We start from the raw sequence: 21,351 nt of genomic DNA on the forward strand, positions 1-21,351 counted from the left end.
GCACGTGCTGGAGCAGAGTTTTCTGTTGAAAATTTATCGAGTTTTTAAGCTCCAGTTTTGTCTATATGTTATGATTTTAAAATGACTAATTTGTAACGACTAATTAATAGTTTGCTTTGTCTGGACTAATCAATATTACTAATGAGAGAAACTACACGTGGGATGCATATATGTTGCTTAATAATAGTGTGCGGTTTTATTCACAAATGCTATTTTTTTTGTGTGTTTAAAATAACGTGTACTAATGCTTTATTGTGTCGCAGAAGGCTAGATAAGTACATACACATAAGGGTGTTAGAGGGGTTTAACACTGTACAATCATTATGATGTGGTAACGTTGTTTTTGTCTCTTTTAATTAAGATGGTCCGTTTTGGCCTAAATAAAGATGGCTGCCATTTACAGCCTGCACTCGAGTGATTGAATTTTGACGAGAGGCCTTGCTGAACATGGTCGAGAGTCACCTGACCACAGCCTTTGCCTGGTTAGAAAGTTTTCCGTGAGGACAGCAGCTCCGGGAACGAATCCAACTGTCCTTGGACAAGGATAAAGTCACAATGAACAATGACAATGCTGCGGTGGCTCTGCTAAGATATCAAGGAAGAGCATTTTCGAAAGAAACATTTGCAAACTCGAGTTTCCTTCTTCCGTCTTTTTATTTTTGTGATTTTTCCTGAGCGGAGGTTTTCTAAATGTAACTAAGAGACTTCCTTTCCTGCTCGCTCTGCTCAGTGGCTCAACGGATATCTAACATTTGTTTGTTATTTTTATTTTGCTACTTTCCCTATAAATATGTGAGACTAGAGAGGGTCCACGTTCATTCATTTGTTCGTTCGCTGGTTCATTCTTTCATCGCGTTTGGACGTTTCCTATGCTGAGGACGGCGGCTCGAGAGACTTTACCGAGAGACCTGTCCTGTCCCATTTAGCTAGAATAGGTAACTATGAGAATAACGATTTTGCTAATGATTGACTTTACTTTTGAATTAATTTTAGATAAACAAGCATTTGTTTGAATTACAGTGTCGGGTGTTTATTCTTTGTCATTTATTGAGTTTCAAATGTATTTCTTATGTTAAAAATCATGACTCAAGGCAATGTCATTAAGGTCGCGTTGACCTCATTGTAGATGCAGTTTGGTTTAGGTTTTCTCTCCTATATTCAGTGTGGATAGAGTAATTGTGTGAATTTAGTGATATGGGCCCTAGCCTATGATGTGTGACTGCGTGTGTGACTGTAGATTTACTCTGTCCGTGGAAGCAGGGAGAATTTATATCTGCCGATCTGCAGCAGTTTCCTGGTAGCAGAGGATGGTTTCGATCCATCGACCTCTGGGTTATGGGCCCAGCACGCTTCCGCTTTCCTGGTAGCAGTATGATGGTTGTGATCATTGTCTTGATCTGATAGATTGCTTGTACATAGGCTTTTTGATTTATTTATTATTGATTGAGGTTGGTATATGTACTAATACTATATGTTGAGGTCGTCGTGTTGAGTTCTATGTAGTGTGTGCGGCTTCTGGAACTTGGGAGCTGGTGACGGTTCCGTAGTAGGGCTGAGGGAAGAAAGTGCTGCTCTCGGGAAAAACGGGATTGTTGGCCCTGTACGTATGCGGGGAAAAACGTGTGACAATTGAAGTTGCGCGTCACATTGTCTGGGTTTGGAATCAGTGACATCGTCGTGTGTTACTATTAGGGACATATTTTCGGTATAAAAGGAGTGTGTATGGTAGCGAAGGTTATCTGTGAAACTCTGGTCTTAAGTCCCAGGGATCCGTAAGGTTCGCTGTTAAAGCTTATTGCTGGAGAGGTAATAGGTATTCTCTAAGCTTGTTTGAAGGACTGGGCAGAGGTAAGCTGCTTGGTTAACGTGTGTTATAATTCTGTAGCGGGACAGATTGTTCGCTGTTCTCGGAAAGGGCAGGATTCTGTGTGCATGTGCTACATTTTCTGGTGTGAAAGTGCGTGAATGTATGAGCATTTAATTGATTGTAAGACTCTTTGGAGCAGTCCTAGAGGAAACAGTTAATGGATGCATGCTAGAAGGGCAGAGTAGAGGGATGTGCTACTGTGTCAACGAAAGTAATTATTCCGTGGTGGAGCAGAGGTAAGCGCTGTTCTAGAAAGAAGCGGAATTTTTGTGAGAAAGATTTTCTTTACTATTCTGTGGTTAGCGAGGCAGACAATGGAGATGTTTATATGTTGTAACTAATAGATTTTGTAGAATCTGAAACGAAGCCTACTGAGAAGGCTTTGTAAAGGAGGGGTTGACGAGTAACAGGAGACAGAGCAGAAGCGACTGCAGCTACTGCTGACGTCATTCAGACCGCGCTGTGATTGGATAGTGACTCAGAACAGTGCTCACGCTAGGATTGGTGCGTTGGTGTGAGCCGCGCATGGATTGGAAGGGGGTACAGAGTGACGTAGACGCTCCAGGATTGGTGCGTTGGTGTGAGTCGCGCTGTTATTGGATCCGCAACTGTACGGAAGGGAATAGAGGATATTGGTAAACGTTAAAATGTATTACCAACCGGAGGAAAGGAAGAAAAAATCTTTGTTCGGTAAAATAAAGAAGTGGTTCGACAAAGATAAAAATGTAATAACTAGAGAGGGTGAATTGTTACCTCTGACGAGAACTCCTGCATCCTTCATGATTGCAAAATATGGGTATCACACCTGTATATGGTTGGATAACTGGGCTAAGTATACTAAGGATGATGGTGTCTTAGCGTTCCCAGAACATGGTTCATTTAATCTGGCCGTGTTGAGAAATTTACGGGAAAAGATGATGTGTCTAGAGCCTAGACCAAGGCCGACACAGTTTGAGGCGTTGGTGGAATGGGAAGATGAGGTGCATGAGCGAGAAAAGCAGAGAAGTGGAGGAAATTATAGGTCCTTTTTTGGGAGGAAATATGATCGTGAAACTCATCATGATCGAATGAGGAGATGGCGAGATGCTAGTATGTCAGAGGGATTATATCCTATGAGGACTGTTGAAGAAGCGGAAGGGAGGAAAGGTGCAGGAAAGGTGCCTGATACAGAACTGAGAAGGTATGGGGCTAATGATTATGAGGATGAGGTCTTGGATGACATGATTTACAAGAGACCACCTCCGTATAGACCAGAACCAGAAGAGAGTACGCCAGTTTCTACTCCAGTAAGAGATACTTTGCGAATTATTAAAACTGAAGTTGTGACACCTGATCTGAAAAGCGATGGCTCTTTCATGGATAGGGAGAGAGAGAGAGAGCGAGAGAGAGAGAATCGTGTCAGTGAAGAGAAAACAAGAGAATTAGCCAGAACAACATCTGAGCTGACTGAGAAAATCCGCGAGCTAACAAAAAATCTTGAAGCAGTTACAGTGCCTGTAACTATTGGTCCGGTTGTGCCTATTTTTGATAAACAAAGAATGGGTGAGAATAATTTGACAGTTCCTTATGTCGGGAATGGTTTGGTTGGTACTTGTACTTTGGAGGAAACAAGAATGAGAACAGGAGGAAATGATTCGAGGCAGTCGAGACATGACACATGTAGTGGAGGATTAGATGTGCAGCCTAATTCAGGACTGAATACTGGTTGTTTGGGAGGAACAATTTTGGAACCACAGAGGATGACAGAACAAGTGGGTGCAGTGAAAAAGTCTACTGAAATAACAGCTGAAGATTTGAATGATTGGTTGAAAGTTCTTCAAAAGAAGGATAAAGATTCACAGGCAATTGATGTAGCCAGGTTGCGCATGGAATTGGAGGAGCTTATTGCAGGGACAATTCCTACAGATATACTCAAAACTCATCATGATGGGGAATTGTTATTTATGTGTAAGAGCATCACCTGGAGGGCTAAGAATACACATGAAAGGTTAAGAGCAATAGCGAGTGAACAGGGAGTTGACATGGATAAGGTGAAAGCTTTGCAGAAGCCTTACAGGGTGGATTTTACAGACAAGGATATTGAAAATCTAAATGGTGCTGGCAGAACAGGACAGATTAAGGAAATGATTGCCTTATTGCGAAAATGGGGTGATGTAGAAAAGTGGAAGGATAGGTACAAGAAAAGGGAAGATTCAGTGGACAGGACTTATTCAGCTTTTCCTGTAAGAGAAAAGGAGAAAACAGTGGATGCTTATCCTATGAGAGAGATTCCTGGAGGAGGATATGTACATGTCCCATGGACTAGACAGGATATTTTATCATTTACGAATGATTTCCCTCGACTGAGAGAAAAGCCCGTCGAGTGGTATAGGCAGGTAGACAGGTTTGTGAAATTGTCAAAAGTGCTGTGGATTGACCTGAATAGTCTGTTTGATATAATTGTTCCAGCAGACTTGTGGGCTGAGTGTAAAATAGTTGTAGATTGGCCTGCTAAGGAGTATCCAAGAGATCCAAAAACAGGAGCACCAGATCCAGAGGTCATGAAGAAATATGAGCAGGTAATTGTATTCCTGAAAAATAAAGTACCCCCGAAAGAGACAGACTGGGTTAAGATAGATCGAACACATCAGGAAGCAAAAGAATGCTTTTTACGGAAGGCTGATACTGGCTTTTAAACAGTTCAGTGGAGATGAACACCTGGGTGATAAGGATTTGAGTCATTTTGTTTACAGGTTTGTATATGGCCTGAGACCTGAAATTAGTGAAAGAATACGTGAGCATACAGTTGACTGGCAGAGTAAAAAGATTGATGAAATCTTGAGACATGCAAAGTACTTCAGTGATGAGATTGAGGCATAACAGAGAAAGCTGAAAGAGAAAGCAATGTGGGCACAGGTGAAAGTTGCTGAAAGGCAAGAAGCACAGTTGATGGAACAGGCAAACAATCCAGGAATTAGACCCAGATATGCGGGAAAAGGAAAGGGGAATTTAGAGGAGGCTAAAAAGAAATTCCCTTGTCACAACTGTGGACAATTGGGGCATTGGAGATCCTAGTGTACCAATCCACCATTAGTGAGTAATGAAAGTAAACCCTTAAATCAACAGGTGCAGAACGAGGGGTGTAATCAACAGCAGCAACAGCAGAAGGTTGTCAGACAGCAGAGTCAAGAGCCAAAACCGCCCTTGCCGCAGAATAGAGGGTCCCAAAAGTATAACCAGGACTCAGGATTCTACAATGATGAGCAGGTAAACAAACCGAGGCGTTCTAACCTGGTACAACAGTACTGGTTAAAGAATGAGGGGAGTGAGTCTGAAGGGGACTATTGACGGTGCCGAAGAGAGGAGGAAGAGTGCATACTTGGTGCAACTCTAGAAATAGACCAGGCAGGACCATTTGTAGATGGGAAAATAAATGGGGAGAGTGTTACTTTTTTGGTAGACACAGGAGCGACGAGATCAACTGTCAGGTCAGCAGATATTAGAAATCTTCCTCTCTCGGACGAAGCAATCCAAGTAGTTGGTGTAGCCAATACACAGATTAAGACTCGTCTTACTGAACCAGTAAGGGTAAGAATAGGGACATTTTCAGACATGCACAGATTTGTGGTCTGTGACACCAGTCCAGTGAACTTGTTAGGTAGGGACCTATTGTGCAAAATGAATTGTACGATTTTTTGTACTCCGGATGGAATAGCTTTTGAGACACCGGATGAGGATGTTTTGTACCGGATGACTCTACACAATAGAGAGAGTGAGATTGTTGGTACATATGCTGTGTTTAATCCAGATGATTTGCCTCAGGAGTTGAGACACACAGTGAAAACAGCAGTTTGGGATTTTACTGGAGAAGATGTGGGATTGATGAATAATGTAGATCCAGTGAAAATTTCAGTGAAAGAGGGAATCACTTACCCTAATATCCCACAGTACAGACTGACACCAGAGATAATTGAGGGAATAACTCCTATAATTGACAAGATGATTCAACAGGGTGTTTTGAGAGAGTTACTGAGTAGCCCGTGTAATTCACCGATAATGGGGCTGAAGAAACCTAATGGAAAGTTCAGGATTGTGCAAGATTTGAGGAAAGTTAACAAAATTGTGGTGGCATGTTGTCCCATTGTGCCAAATCCTTCAGTGATTTTGTATCAGATTCCACATGATGCTGAGTGGTACACAGTGATTGATTTGTGTCATGCTTTCTTTTCAATTCCATTGCATCATGACAGCCAGCCGATTTTTGCATTCCGATTTGGCCAGCGTATTTTAGCATGGTGTCGTATCCCACAGGGGTATACAGAGAGTCCTTCGATTTTCAATCAATTATTGAAAAAGTCATTGGAGAGTTTGATCATGCCTGAAAGCTCAGTGCTAGTGCAGTATATCGATGACTTACTTGTGGCATCAAAGACACGTGAAGCTTGTGAAGTAGATACCATAGCTTTACTGAATCATCTGGCAGATGGAGGGTTAAAGGTATCTCCAGCCAAATTGCAATTTTGCAAGAAAGAGGTGCATTATCTTGGACACAATATTGAAAAGGGTCTGAGAAAGGTGACCAATGACAGGATCAAAATTATCAGAGGAATGAGAGCCCCGATGACCCAGAGAGAAGTGAGGATGTTTCTGGGGATGGTGGGTTATTGTCGTCAGTGGATAAGTAATTTCTCCCTGATAGCAAAGCCACTGATTAAGTTGACCAAAAGTGAAGTGAGAGACCCATTGGAACTGGATGGAGAACAAATGGCAGCATTTGAAGAGTTAAAGAGCAGAATGTGTGAAGCCCCTGCTTTGGGAATGCCAGACTATGAGAAAGAGTTTGAGTTGTACTGTAGTGAGAGAAATGGATGTGCACTTTCAGTGTTAATTCAGAAGCATGGACAACTGAGAAGGCCGATTGCGTACTTCTCATCGACACTTGATCCCGTAGCTGTGGGTTTGCCAGGTTGCCTGAAAGCGGTAGCTGCTACATGCAGAAGCTTGGAACAGAGTGAGGGTATAATAATGGGATATCCTGTAAGGGTGTTCGTACCTCATGATGTGGCAATTCTTTTGACAAGAAGCAGGACTCAGTACATGTCACATAGTCGGTTGACTAAATATGAGAAAATCATTCTGGGAGCATCAAATGTGACTCTTGAGAGATGTGTGAATGTGAATCCAGCAACGTTGTTACCAGATGCTGACAATGTGAATGTGGGAGATGATGTTGATCATGATTGTTTGGATGTGCTTGATTACTGCACAAAACCAAGACCAGACATAAGAGATTTACCATTGCCTGAGAGTGATCATGTGCTGTTTGTGGATGGATCATGTCTAAGAACTGATGATGGTGTGCTGAGTGCAGCATATGCAGTGTGCAAGGTTTCAGAAGTTATGGAAGCTTTGCCTTTGAAAGGAGTGAGATCTGCTCAAGTGGCTGAATTGGTGGCATTGACAAAAGCTTGCAAGATTGGGAAGAATCTGAGAGTGACTGTGATGACTGATAGTCAGTACGGATTTGGAGTCGTTCATGACTTTGGCCAGCTTTGGTTACAGAGAGGTTTCTTGACATCGAGTGGGACTCCAATAAAGAATGCTGAAGTGATTGGAAAATTGCTTGAGGCGATACAGCTGCCTAAAGAGTTAGCAGTTGTGAAGTGTGCTGCTCATGGACAAGGAGATGATTTTGTTACTCTTGGTAATAGATTTGCCAATGACATAGCACAATATTGTGCTAAAAACAATCATTCGATTAATAGGGCACGAGAGAGGAAAATGTCTTTTTGTTCTGTGATGTTTACTAATGTCCTAGAAACGTGGGATGAAGTGAAACAGTTGCAAGATGAGGCAGGAGATGAGGAAATGAGAGATTGGATCAAGGCAGGATGTGCCCCAAGAGAAACGGATCATGTTTGGAACTACAGAGATGGTAGACCAGTCATGCCCAACTCAATGCTGTCGACAATGGCGAGAATGTATCATGGCCAAGGACATCTGGGGAGGGATGCAATGATCAGGTCTTTTAAGCAGACCTGGTACAATGCAAAGTTCAGGTTGATTGCAGAGAGCATCTGTCAGAGATGTTTGATTTGTCAGCAGTTCTCAATACTGGGAAAAAGACGGTGGTGAGCCTAGGAACAATAGGCAGAGAAGGAGGTCCTTTAACCAGAATGCAAATAGATTTCATTGAAATGCCCCAAGTGAACAAATTGAGGTATGTTCTAGTGGTAGTCTGTTTGTTCTCAAGATGGGTGGAGGCATATCCGACTAGGAGAAATGATGGAATAACAGTTGCAAAATTACTGTTAAGGGAGTTGATTCCTAGGTACGGGTTCCCAGTGACCATTGAGTCTGATAGAGGTGGACACTTCATGGGTTTAATTTGTGAAGCATTGAGCATACAGCAGAAGCTACATTGTGCATACAGACCAGAGGCTTCTGGGGTCGTGGAGCAGATGAATGGCACAATAAAAAACCGAATTGGTAAGATGTGTTTAGCCACTGGAATGAAATAGCCTGATGTCTTGCCTCTAGTGCTGATGACTATTAGGTCTACTCCAGATAGAACCACAGGTTTGAGTCCGCACGAAATCTTAATGGGACGTGCGATGAGACATGCATTTGTGCCTGTCAACAAGTTGATGACAATAACTGATGACATGATTTTGGATTACTGTAAAGGCCTGGCTGACGCAGTTCATTCTGTGTTTCACCAGGTTGGAGAAGACGCTACCACACTTGAGAAGAAGCAAGCCCATGATCTGAGTCCAGGGGACTGGGTGAGGATTAAGGTGCACAGGAGAAGAAATTGCTTGGTTCCAAGGTGGGTAAGGCCAAGACAAGTCATTCTGACTACGACAACTGCAGTGAAGTGTGCCGGTGTGAAAAACTGGGTGCATGCGAGTCATACTCTGAGAGTTCCAAATCCAAAGGATGGGACTGGTAAGGAGTATTTTGAAGAGTCTGATTCGAGTGATGATGCAGAAACTGAACCAGTGAGAAGGGGGAAAAATCCTGAAAGGGGTGAAGGTGAAAAAGAGTTGAGTGATTCTTTCCCTTTTCCAAGAGAGGCTTCAAGAGAAACATTGAGAGTCTCAGAGGGGAGATCGGATTCTGTAAGAGTGCCTGAAGTTCCAACAAGCAGTAGAAGAGAAAGGAGTAATTCCACAGAAACTACACCTGAATCAGATGAGGAGGTTGAAAATCCACTTGAGAGTATACCTGAAGAAACAGGGTCAGTAGAAGATAGAGAGGGACAGATTGCGGAAGACCCCCGAGGAGGTGTAGGGAACATTCCTAATAAGCTAGGTGAAGGGACAAGTAGACAGCAAGAAGATTGTGTGTCGGAGACCCGAGGAGGGACAGACTTAGGGAAATCTCAATCGGTGGTGGAAAAGACTGTGGAGCGAAAGAAAATTGTTGAGGAACGAGAGGCAAATGAGACAGAATCAGATGAGAGTGACAATGAAAAATCAGAGGGTCGAGTTCTGAGAAAGAGAACTTGGATTGGAGAAAGAAATAACAAGGAGGTGAGACCAAAAAGGGTTGTAAGAGGAGATCTTTGGCCCAACAGAATAAAGAGATTAAGATACAGACTGACACGAGCGAGTTCATCGAGAGCTGAACAAGTGAACGAGGTGTCCAGTCAGAATCAAACAAAAGGTGAAAAACAAAAGGTTACAAAAGAACCAGAGGAGATCAAGAGAATCAGAAAACCTAACCAGAAGTATAGGTCACCGGAATGGACGTACGTGGCACTGTCTGAAGGTGAAGAGGCAGAAAGTCAAGGAAATCCAGAGGGGACCGTACGAGAAGTGGTTGAGGAGAAAACTGTTGGAATTCTAAAAGTAATCCTGACTGACATTGGAGAAGAGTTGGATGCACAGGATATTGTTGATGATCTGATACAATTTGATGTTGCAGAAGAAGGAGTGAAAAGTGATGAAAATCCAAATTGAGTGAACTAAAGGAGTCACTTGGAGAAAAGTGAAAAGAGAAAATCTGAAATTAACTGTTTGAAATAATCTAGTGTTCTAGTGTTTCAGTAGTGGAGTAGAAGAGGCTAAGTCAAAAGACACTGCCAAAGTAGTGAAATGGCTAACACAGAGAATAATCAAAGTAGATGTGCCTTCTTGAAAAGATGGTGTAAAATGTGCTGCTGCTGTACTGGATTATTAATGCTATTATGGGTTGTACTAGCTTTATTAATTACTTTTAGAGTTACAATAGACGCTTTAGAAATACATACTGAGAAGGTGACTAATGTAAGGAAGAGTTCACAAAAAGTAGTTCCAACTAGAATTAGTAATACTTACGTGCATAAAGATAGGTCAATTAATGATTTTTCTAGTAATGTTTTTTCAAAGTTGTTGTATGAATACGTAAAGACAATGGAAGTTAGGGATTGCTACGTTTGTATGCAATTACCTGCGTCCGTTTCAGAGGGTGTTACTTATCACCATTTACCAGCTACGTATGGAATTTCATGTAGTGTGCTAAGTAGTGTTTTTTATTTGTTAGGGAACATAGATTATGAGATGTCTAACAAAGATAACATTTTTGGGCAATTGCCTATGGATGAAAGGCTGAATCCAGCTAAAGAAGCTAACATTTTTGGTGAGATTTTTATTGAGAAAGAAGAATTAACCTTAGATTAAATTTTTAGAAACAATTTAACTTGCAGTCTGAAAGAAGAGGAGAAGGCTTTCCTAGACATGGTAGAGGAAAGGAGAAAGAACATACATGAGAAGGCAGGGAAATATAAAGTGAGTGAGACAATTTGGGACATTGAAATGGGAAAGGAGTTGAAGAGTGGGGCCAGTCCAACTTTGGCTTTAGATGCACCACAGAAGGGTAAACTATGCATTACTAGGAAGAAATCCCAATATGATACATATTTTGTTGGGACTAGTGAGTGTCATGATACATACTTCATTGCGACAGGATGGGGTTTTAAAGGTGGTGAAGATCCAGTTTTCCCAGGAGTGTATTATGTTTGTGGGAACAAGGCTTATTACAAGTTGCCTGACCATTGGTATGGCACGTGTTATGTGGCCTGGTTTTTCCAAAGATTTTTCATATAGATAGGATAGAAGATGTAGAACACATTAATTTACTAACACGTTTTAAGAGAGAAACTTGGTCAGAGATAGTGGGTGACATTTTTGGTGCTTTAATTCCAGCAGTGGGAATTTCTTTGAATGCATATGGGATTCGGAAACTGTCAACAGTGGTGGATCGCTTATCGACAAGTACCGCTGGAGGGTTTCTTTTGGTAAATATGGAGATGATTGCTGTACGTGCCATGTCTATGCAAAATCGACTTGCCCTTGATATTCTATTGGCCAAAGAGGGTGGAGTTTGCGGAATGCTGAAAGTTCAACATTGTTGCACTTACATTCCTGACGAAAGCAAAGATCTAAAGGTCTATATTAAAAATATTACTGATTTGCATGAAGAATTAGTACCACTTGAAGCTGAAAGTGTCTGGACTAAAATAGCTAATAAAATAGTTGCTGTTAAGAGTTTTATTGCTAAGATAGGTAGTACCATTATTGGTAAAATATTGTTTCCTTTGACATGTATAATTGTTGCTTTATTGACACTAAGATTGGGGTGTTTGTGTTGTAAAAACAGGGGAGGGAAAAAGAGAATGATTAGAAGCAATGCTGAAAAGAAACAAAAGAGGTCAAGGAGAGACCCACAAGAAATAGAATTAGAGGAATTGAGGGAGACTGTGTACTTGGAGTCAAGGAGGGATGATGTGAGAGAATCTGGTGTTTAATGTTGTGTCATAAAGACATTTTCAATTTCTCCTAAAAATTGGGACTACATTTTTCTTTTTGGGTGGTTTTTGTGGTGATAAGATATCACCAAAGGGGGGGTTGCTGGAGCAGAGTTTTCTGTTGAAAATTTATCGAGTTTTTAAGCTCCAGTTTTGTCTATATGTTATGATTTTAAAATGACTAATTTGTAACAACTAATTAATAGTTTGTTTTGTCTGGACTAATCAATATTACTAATGAGAGAAACTACACGTGGGATGCATATATGTTGCTTAATAATAGTGTGCGGTTTTATTCACAAATGCTATTTGTTTTGTGTTTGTGTGTTTAAAATAACGTGTACTAATGCTTTATTGTGTCGCAGAAGGCTAGATAAGTACATACACATAAGGGTGTTAGAGGGGTTTAACACTGTACAATCATTATGATGTGGTAACGTTGTTTTTGTCTCTTTTAATTAAGATGGTCCGTTTTGGCCTAAATAAAGATGGCTGCCATTTACAGCCTGCACTCGAGTGATTGAATTTTGACGAGAGGCCTTGCTGAACATGGTCGAGAGTTACCTGACCACAGCCTTTTTCTAAATGTAACTAAGAGACTTCCTTTCCTGCTCGCTCTGCTCAGTGGCTCAACGGATATCTAACATTTGTTTGTTATTTTTGTTTTTCTACTTTCCCTATAAATATGTTAGACTAGAGAGGGTCCACGTTCATTCATTTGTTCGTTCGCTGGTTCATTCTTTCATCGCGTTTGGACGTTTCCTATGCTGAGGACGGCGGCTCGAGAGACTTTACCGAGAGACCTGTCCTGTCCCATTTAGCTAGAATAGGTAACTATGAGAATAACGATTTTGCTAATGATTGACTTTACTTTCGAATTAATTTTAGATAAACAAGCATTTGTTTGAATTACAGTGTCGGGTGTTTATTCTTTGTCATTTATTGAGTTTCAAATGTATTTCTTATGTTAAAAATCATTACTCAAGGCAATGTCATTAAGGTCGCGTTGACCTCATTGTAGATGCAGTTTGGTTTAGGTTTTCTCTCCTATATTCAGTGTGGATAGAGTAATTGTGTGAATTTAGTGATATGGGCCCTAGCGTATGATGTGTGACTGCGTGTGTGACTGTAGATTTACTCTGTCCGTGGAAGCAGGGAGAATTTATATGCGCCGATCTGCAGCACACGCTCTCAGGGTAGGAAAGAAACGGAAAGTGGTTCATGTTGACTTTGTGCCAATGTGAACCTAACCAATCCTGCAGCTGCTCTCAGCATGAGAGAAGCCCCAGGATTGGTTTGAGCAGGCTAACCTAGTGCTCCTTTTGAGCCTAGGTCCCTGTGCCTGCAATACCCGTCACGTTAACACCAGCTGTGCGTTGTGCAGTGTGAAGTGCGCATGTCTAGCTGGCCGTCGCAAGACGGCCGGCCATTCTGACATGCGCACTGGGCAGCCTGCTTCAAAAATCACTCCGATCCTGCTGCTGCCAGTCTGACTGCCCTGAAACTCTGACACTCGCCACTAGAACAGCTTGCACGTGCCAGACTGCCTGTGATAATTATAAAGTGGTAACAATGGTATGGTCTAGAGGGTGGGGAGAGTCACCACAGGTGGGGCAACGCTCCTCCACCCTTTAAAACGAACCACCCGGGGGTCATACTAGAAACAGTGCCCTGGGGGCCCAACTCGCGCTTGTGCACGTTTTCTTCACACAGCGCCGTATTATTTTAGGCCAAGCGCCTGTTTGTTTTTAGTTCGAGCCCGGGTAGCGCATGTGCTGCTCTGCGAGGCATGGTTGAGGTATGGCATAGAAGCTCTGCCCATTTCCCACCCATCTTGTCTGCATTTGTATTCTCTCATAACGACTGGACTTTTTACTTGTGTTGTTACACGGTCTGCTTTATCTAGTGGGTGAGCACTGTTTTCTTTAATGATCTTCCCTATTCCACCCAGGATGTTGCAGCACGCCGCCACCTTTTATATTATGTCATTTACTCATGTATTTTTTCATTTCTAGCGCAGTCCGCTTTACCTACCGTGGCCGTGCGGTCCGCTTTCACTTGAGCAGCTGAGCCTATTTATTTATATAATTTACAGCGCAACCGCTTTTACTTTAGTGGCTGCGCTACAAAAGCTTTCTTTCTTTCTTTTTATTGCACTTTGTGTAAAAGTGCCCCATAGGCACTTTCACTTTAATGTTGGCTGCGCCCCTTTCTTTAGACGCTGCACCCACACACGCGGTCTGGTTCCTGGTGCACATAACCTTGGCTGCAGCGCACAGAGACCTTACACTGCCGCACACAGAGGAAAAAAATTAGAGGGAACATTGTTAGCCACGCCTGCGTAAGTCAGACTCAAATTCTCCCTGATAAAGCAATCTTTAGCCAGGCTGGGGGCTGTCATAAAATGATGTCACGCAATGAGACACGCCCTCTAAGATCCCTTGGCTAATTATGTTTGGTCTGAAATCAACTTACAAAGAGGGAAAGATTGCTATAAAAAGTATCTGCAGGATAGTATCGGGGCCCTTGCCCTCAGTGGATCATGGCAGTGAGCAAGGGCCCGATTCACAGAACTAACTTAAGACAAAATCCTAAACTTACTACCATTTTGGTATTCACAGAAGGCACTTACTCATTTCGGTATTCACAGAAGTTAGGAGTCCTAACTTTAGGACTCCTAAATGCCTTCTGTGAATACCGAAAGTCTTAAAATTAGGATTTTTCTCAATTTAGTAGTCCTAAGTCTAAATTTAGGACTACTAAATTGAGAAAAATCCTAATTTTAAGACTTTCGGTATTCACAGAAGGCATTTAGGAGTCCTAAAGTTAGGAGTCCTAACTATACTACTACTAAACTGAGAAAAAACCTAATTTTAAGGCTTTCGGTAGTCACAGAAGGCATTTAGGAGTCCTAAAGTTTGGAGTCCTAAATTTAGGGCTACTAAATTGAGAAAAATCCTAATTTTAAGACTTTCGGTATTCACAGAAGGCATTTAGGAGTCCTAAAGTTAGGAGTCCTAACTATACTACTACAAAACTGAGAAAAATCCTAATTTTAAGACTTTCGGTATTCACAGAAGGCATTTAGGAGTCCTAAAGTTAGGACTCCTAACTTCTGTGAATACCGAAACGAGTAAGTGCCTTCTGTGACTACCAAAATGAGTAAGTGCCTTCTGTGAATACCAAAATGGTAGTAAGTTTAGGATTTTGTCTTAAGTTAGTTCTGTGAATCGGGCCCCAAGTCTTTAGGAAAGTTGTGAACTAATGTATCAGACTGAAAAGTCAGTGGGAGGACAAAACGATTACAAACTATCTACAGCTCCTGCTCCATGGATGTTTGCGGAAATTACAATATAGTCGGTCCCTCCTGCACAGTTAGTTCTGTATAAGTGGATTAGGTTTGGCTTGCAATCAAACCTTTGGGAGCGTACATCAAAGCTTTATGAATTTGGAATATTGACCAGTGCAGTGTTTGACAATCACTACTATCATTCGGATTGTTCATTGGAGGATAAAATGACACTGGCCAAGCAAGCACATTGGCGGCTGGTGTTAAATTCTTACAATTTCCAATATGAACAGTCCTACTTCGGAGCTGCTTACTCTGTGAACATTAAGAAGAAATGTGTGGCAATGAGACTGGGGCTGTTCCCTACCCTAGATTTCAAGCCCAAGTGGCAGTAGGAGGGATAACCGGAGGGCAAGAGGTGCTGTTTATGCCAACTGACAGTCCTCTGCCTCTGTCCATGCCAACTTGTATATTGGAGGGTCCTGCTCCGTAATGAGATAACAGCTTTAAGAATTAGAACTTGCAGGTCAGTGGCCATGGAGTCTCTAAATCTTGGAAACATCATGTTGGACATTTGGCCGGTGCAGTTTCATTACATTTTTAAAAGTTTTGTTAAAGCCAAAGACTCTCCCCAATAGAGCTCCAGATTTTCTGTATCTGGAAGGTGCCAATGGCAGCGCGTGGTTCTGCACAGAAGACGCCTGAAAGATGGGCTGCTTGGGGGTACATTAGGTCTGAGAGCGGTAAGAATACGGCACCCCCATTCCGTCTGTGGAGGTACGAAGGGTAATAGGGGCATACTAAAAGCCCCACATGTCTTCCAGCTGTAGGGGGCAGAAGCTCATGCCATGGTCAGACCCCGTCTCTCAGGAGGGGATCTGGTTGCACCCTACACCATGCTCTTTATAGCTTAACGTCATGTGGTGATGTTCTGTTATGATGAGGAGAGCGAACCCGATGGCACTTCTGTTTTGGCCGACTTTTTATTATTTTTTATATTTGAAGTGAATGATTAGGCTAATCCGTCAGGAAACTGCCATGGGTGTCTACCAATTCATGGTTAAATCTCGCTGTATATGATGATGTGAGCACAGGAGGGGAGTAGGCCGCACCTTGCACTTTTGCCTATGCACTTTACAGAATGACAGGTTTTTAAATCCTCACTGCTATTATGGGGGGGAGAAGGCACCCTCAGATGCACACTCTACCATGCATTATGCAGTTTACCGACAACAGATACGCGGCCGCGCCCCAGGTTTTCTAATTGCCACTGCTATCAAAGGGGGAGACCCCCCCCAGGTACTTTCATGTCCAGGCTTAAATGCTGGTCAATTCTTTTAACCTTCTGTTTGTTTCACATTTTTATATTTCTTATTGAATGGTCATGACAAACTGTTTGAAGTATGTTTTTATGTTTAGGGTTTTTATTAACTAATAAACTAATTTCACACATTTCAGTGATAGCTACAAAAAAATGCTGGCTGAGAGTAGTAAATTAAGCTTATGGAAGACCCAAACCTACACTAGGAGTGTATCAGGTAGACGGTGACCACTTCACCCCAAGCCATTATGGACGCTGTTTCCAGTTCACATTTTTCACCTACAAATCATTGGTTTCAGGTTGTTGATTTTATTACTTCAGTGACAGCTAAAGAAGATTACAAAACTCAGAACGCATTAGACAATCACACGGAAGTCCAGGGCTGGTAACAATGTCTGTAGTGACCTGGAGGGAGGTGGTCAACCTATCAACATATTCAATGCACACATTGTATGTGATAAGGCATAGCCTGACTCAGAAGTATGGACTGAGCAGTGTAAACATGTAATACGCTTCAATAAAAAGGAATCAAAATCCATGAGAAGGTAAGAGAACAAATTGCACTGGGGAGAGCATTGAGGGGCTACAACAACTAAATACCATTGTGGTACTGATAGGTCTGATTGTAGATCTTAGTGAATGGCATGAAGTCGATTACACTGTACCCGTGTGCTGTTAACAAGTCATGGTGGTCTGTGTCAAAAAATGGAGAAAATGGAATTTACTTTTGCATACTGAACAAGCATTTGCTATGCAATAGGTCTCACAATTTTTAGAGCTAGAGATATTGGCGTTGTAAATGAAAATGTCTTTTACCTATGTGTTTTGGTTTGTAGTGTAGTGTATGTATGAACAGAAACACAGCTGCAGCACTGTCTAGAGGACGAAGAATGGTGAATTACCACTGGGATCGGAAACACTACTTCAGCACTGCCTAGAACACTTAAAATGCTGGAATTTCTGACTGGACCAGAGTAGCAACTAGCAGCACTGTCTAGAGGACTCACAATGAGGAATTACTGATGGGACCAGAGAAGCAGCTAGACCTAATGAATAACAGAAACTCACCCTGAGAACAGAAATCCAGCTGGATCACTGGCAGATAGTGGAAAAACACTGAAACAAACTATTAGAGGCAGAGAAGCAGGCCCGGTGATTATATTTCACTTTTTAATGAGGACTTATCTGTGCCGAGATTAGGAAACCTGTTTTACCACATTGCAAACACCCTCTGTTTATATGCAGCTGAGCCAGGGCTAGCGCCTCGTTCCCTAGGGTTGGAGGAGAGAGGGCTGGGGTGCTGAGAATAGGGAGGAAGAGGACGAGAGAAGAGACTGGACTAAAGAGGTGGGGGCAAGAGGTAGAGCAAGAAGATGCACAGGGAGATGAGGAAGTTGTGCTGAGTGCATTAGCAGAGGGGAGAAGTGTCTGTATGGGAGAGATGTAACATCCTGGGGTAGAGAGGCTGCAGGAAACAGGGGGTTGTGGTCCTAGAGGCAGGAGGGGCTTGAGAAGGAGAGAGGGCAGCAAGGGGCCATGAGGGGGAGAGATGTAACAGCCTGGAGGGAGAGAGGCTGCAGGAAGCAGGGGGTGGTGGCCCCAGAGACCGGAAGGACTGGAAGAGAACTAGAGAGGACAGCAATGGGCCATGAGGTGGAGAATGGGCCACAAGATGGAGGGCAAGATGATGTGCAGGTCGGCTGGGTGAGAGAAAGACACACATAAGCAGAGCTTGCAAATGAGACACCAAACATCGAAGAAGAGGTTAGAGGTGGAAGAGAGGGTGGGATGAGTAGGGTCAAGATGAAAGACGACAGAAGCCAGGTAAGGATTTAGAGATTGAGGCAGGGACTAAACACCTTTTAGACTACAGAGAGTGAGTGAGATACAAAAGAGGCAGACTAGAGTGTGAGGCGGTATTAGAGGGACAGGAGAGTTTACAAACACTGACTGTAAGACTAGAAAGAGATTGAGGTTGAAGGGTGAAGAGGCGACCGGCTGCACAGCGGTAGAGTTGAGGCAGGGGATAGAAGCAGCGGGAGATGATAGAGGGGGAGGATAGAGAGACACTGAGAAGAGATTACAGAGCAAAAGAGTGAGCAAGAGAGGGAGAGAGAGAGAGAGAGAGAGAGAGAGGGGGAGAAAGAGGGAGAAAGAGAGAGGAAGGGAGAGCGAGAGAGAGAGAGGGAGAGACAGGAGAGAGAGAGAGAGAGAGAGAGAGAGAGAGAGAGAGAGGGAGGGAGGGAGGGAGAGAGGCAAAAGAGAGGAAGAGAGAGAAGATGGAGAAAGAGAGAGAGCGAGAGGGAGAGGGAGAAAGAGAGAGAGGAAGAGAGCGAGAGAGAGAAGTAGAAAGAGAGAGAGCAAGAGAGAGCAAGAGAGCGAGAGAGCGAGAGAGGAAGGGTGAGACTGAGAGAGGAAGGGAGAGTGAGTGAGGGAGGCAAAAAGAGAGAGAGTGATCCAGCAGAAAGGGGGGGGCAGATTTGTATATCCTCCCTGCGTCACAGACCCGTTGTCACACTTACTCATTCACACACGCATTCATTGGTGGGGCCCATAACACCAACACTCATACGTTTCTTTCACGAGTCTGCACACAGGAGGGATGAGGAATCTGCTGGACATGTGGGGGGGTACCTTATTACTTATAGGGAAGAAAAATGTATTACAGAATATACATATTTACATCAACGCCTATAGGATCCTAACCTTAACATCAAGGCACTCCACCACTTGGTTGATGGGCCAATTAGTTGGACTGGTTGATGGTGATTTAGAACCAGCTAAAACACATTAAAGCTTCACAATCCTTTTAGTAACCTACTTGAAAAACCACAAACTCATTTTCTTGTAATCAACACTTAGTTTATCTAATTTCTTGCTTTCAGTTGCATAATTAGCATTTAGGTCAACAAATACTCAAATATTCTTATTCCGCACAATTTAGCATGACATTTATATTTACCTATTCTCGCTATCGGGTCTTTTCTAATTCAATTGGCACTGCATAACTAAAATCCTTTGAATAATTGTCCCAATAAGTCCGAGAGTTCTTTTCGCTCAGTACGGCACAGTCCTACAGATATCCAATGGACCAAGCAATCATGCAAGCAATTCAGGACACCTCTCTGGAACGCACTAACACCTCCGGGATGCACGCTGTACGCTGTACACTGTACGCTGAAAACTCCTCCCTATTCTACTACTCTTTTATAATAATATTTTGGGTAACATGAAACATTTATTGAGTTGGTGCCGCTCATCTTGAAATCACTCTCTCTGCCATTAGGAAGGTCCAGGAAACGCTGCCAACAGAGGACGCACTGCTATTTGTTCCGCTAAGCAGGGTCGTGCCGCTGGTGGGAGCTTCTCCGCATTCGGCGGACAGCCTGCACGCTCCCAGCGTGCACTTGACTCCAGGGCTACCTGTTGCCTTTACCGGGGGACTGCGAGGACCAGCAGCCCCTACATCTAACAGCTGGTGCCTCTTCCCCCGGTGGCCACGCCCCCCTCAGCCGCCTACTTACATTTCGCGACACCCGCTTCGCGGGTGCCGCTCATCTTGAAATCACTCTCTCTGCCATTAGGAAGGTCCAGGAAACGCTGCCAACAGAGGACGCACTGCTATTTGTTCCGCTAAGCAGGGTCGTGCCGCTGGTGGGAGCTTCTCCGCATTCGGCGGACAGCCTGCACGCTCCCAGCGTGCACTTGACTCCAGGGCTACCTGTTGCCTTTACCGGGGGACTGCGAGGACCAGCAGCCCCTACATCTAACAGCTGGTGCCTCTTCCCCCGGTGGCCACGCCCCCCTCAGCCACCTACGTACATTTCGCGACACCCGCTTCGCGGGTGCCGCTCATCTTGAAATCACTCTCTCTGCCATTAGGAAGGTCCAGGAAACGCTGCCTACAGAGGACGCACTGCTATTTGTTCCGCTAAGCAGGGTCGTGCCGCTGGTGGGAGCTTCTCCGCATTCGGCGGACAGCCTGCACGCTCCCAGCGTGCACTTGACTCCAGGGCTACCTGTTGCCTTTACCGGGGGACTGCGAGGACCAGCAGCCCCTACATCTAACAGCTGGTGCCTCTTCCCCCGGTGGCCACGCCCCCCTCAGCCGCCTACTTACATTTCGCGACACCCGCTTCGCGGGTGCCGCTCATCTTGAAATCACTCTCTCTGCCATTAGGAAGGTCCAGGAAACGCTGCCAACAGAGGACGCACTGCTATTTGTTCCGCTAAGCAGGGTCGTGCCGCTGGTGGGAGCTTCTCCGCATTCGGCGGACAGCCTGCACGCTCCCAGCGTGCACTTGACTCCAGGGCTACCTGTTGCCTTTACCGGGGGACTGCGAGGACCAGCAGCCCCTACATCTAACAGCTGGTGCCTCTTCCCCCGGTGGCCACGCCCCCTAACTGTCTTATTATAAATTGACCAGCTCCAAACGCAACGCGGGACGCGCGCGGGGAGAAGCGCGGGCGAAGCCCGGGCCAAGGGAGGGCCCGTTTAAGCCCGTTCAAGACCGGGCAGGACTGGACTGGGCCACCCCATTTACAGTTGGTGTTTTAATATTCTGCCATTGATATTTCATATTGATTTTATTAATATTGGCTTGAGAATATTCATTGTTCCTTAATATCGTAATAACTGTTCATGATACAATGTCTCCGAGAACCACTAGGAACACAGTTAAAAAACAGGCTCAATCCGCTGGTGAGGTCATTGGCCCAATTGACCAATTTATAACTAAAGCCAACGATGCTATTGAGCAGGGCATTATCTTACTGGATCGAAGGATTTCACAGGACCTGACGATTGCCAGACGCTCTTCGATGGGCCTACTGGGCACTGCAAAAACCCCCTTACGTCCTGTTGTTCTACCCCCTCCAGTGACAGTGCATGCAGAAACGCACATCGTTCCCTGCACAGTGGACCTTTCTGCATCTTTGGTCTTGTCTGATTCCCATCTATCCCTGGAAAAATCTCCTGTTATTTTTGCTACCCAACCAGATAACACCCCCTCCTCCTCAATGGCTAGAGGTATACGAGAAGGAGCTATCCCTAAAAAATCAAAGAGGAAGACAACCACTAAGCTTCCTCGTTCCACTATTCCTTC

Source organism: Triturus cristatus, chromosome 5_1 (genome assembly GCF_964204655.1).
Source record: "Triturus cristatus chromosome 5_1, aTriCri1.1, whole genome shotgun sequence".
NCBI classification, from domain to species: domain Eukaryota; kingdom Metazoa; phylum Chordata; class Amphibia; order Caudata; family Salamandridae; genus Triturus; species Triturus cristatus.